Source organism: Megalobrama amblycephala, linkage group LG2 (genome assembly GCF_018812025.1).
Source record: "Megalobrama amblycephala isolate DHTTF-2021 linkage group LG2, ASM1881202v1, whole genome shotgun sequence".
Taxonomy (NCBI): Eukaryota; Metazoa; Chordata; class Actinopteri; order Cypriniformes; family Xenocyprididae; genus Megalobrama; species Megalobrama amblycephala.
Genome location: NC_063045.1, coordinates 426,478 through 427,885, shown reverse-complemented (window position 1 = coordinate 427,885; position 1,408 = coordinate 426,478). Strand labels below are relative to the sequence as shown.

At 34.5% G+C, this 1,408-nt stretch overlaps 1 long non-coding RNA gene across 1 annotated transcript; it reads right to left on the bottom strand.

Moving 5' to 3' along the window:
- Window positions 1-659: 659 nt before the first annotated feature.
- On the bottom strand, window positions 660-1,408 carry LOC125263049. The gene is made up of 3 exons (XR_007183679.1): window positions 1,389-1,408; window positions 1,181-1,318; window positions 660-1,094 (listed from the first exon to the last, which is right to left on the bottom strand). It is a non-coding gene; the product is annotated as an uncharacterized LOC125263049 (long non-coding RNA).

The window sequence follows — 1,408 nt, the reverse complement described above, 5'->3', positions numbered from 1 at the left end:
TTTTTTATGAATTAAAGATAGAACAGCTCTGCAACACCTTGTGGGTAATGTTTTTCTTTTGATGCAATCCATCAACAGTTCATTAAAATCATGTCCAGATAATTCCCAAAAACCCACAGGTATACCATCCGGTCCTGGGATCTTCCAGGAGATAACTGTCTCATTGCATCTGTGAGCTCTTGCAGAGTTATTTGTTCATCCAGTGATTTTCTTTGCTCATCTCTCAACTGAGGCAGATCACAAAGCAATTCAGCAATATTTCCAGTGTCACAAGTCTGAGCACTATATAATTTAGAATAAAAATCTACTGTCATTTTCCTCATTTCCATAGGGTTACAGTTCCAAAAAGCACTAGTAGCATCCATATCTTTGATTGAGCAAATTATTGATCTTTTAAGTGCTCCTTTTACCTTTTCTTGTTAAAAAGATCTAAGTTCTTCTTTTTTCTTGTTTAACCTCTCATTATTCACAGTTCCATTATTATTCAAAATGTCTTTTTTCCAAGAGTGCAATGTCTCTTCGTAAACTTTTAACTCAATGCAGTAGTATGTGAAGTATAGTTTTGACAAAAAAAAGTGAATGTAGTGATCATGAAATGATATCAGAGTTATGGCAAGAATAGAAGTCTGAACTTAATCTCACTGATTCTTGAGAGAAGAGACCAAACATGTTTGAGATGTTAGTTTTTATTATTGAATAACACATTATCATAAACTGATATATTTGTAGACAAAGGTCTCAGCTAATGAACATGTAAGGGAACAGGTTTTTCTGAAAATATTTTCTTCTAAAAATTTACATTTATTCACTTCAGAACTTAATTTGTGTCAACTCCGTCAGACACATTAAAAAGATGCTATTTTAATTTGATCATCAACAACAGTGTAAAATACACATGACAAATATACAGCAGTAGTAGTAAAGTGAGATCTGTGTGTCTCTGAGAGAAATATGAACAATAAAGCCTTACAAATAAGAGTTTTACAAATCTGACACTGAAAGAGAAGCTCAAATAATCATCAGTATTTATTATGACAAAAACACACTTGAAGAATCTTTAAAGTTCAGCGTTCTGCTTCAGATTTAAGCACTTCCTGAAAAAGATGAACATGTAAAGCCATAAATTAATCAATCTCACCAATATTAATATATGCTGAATCAGCCATCATCAATCATGTACCTGATGTGTGAATATGTGCTTGATCTCCTTCAGCTCTTCTGGATCTGATGTCATAAACCACAAGAATGACAGTAGCCACGCCCACCAGAGCAGAGAGGACCAATCGGATCACAGCTTCAGTAGGACCACAACAGTGGACTGAGGAATAAAAACATCAAAGTGAGATCAGCTCAGTCAATAAACGCTAATATCATCAGCGCTGCCGTACCTGAACATGTGTGACAGAGT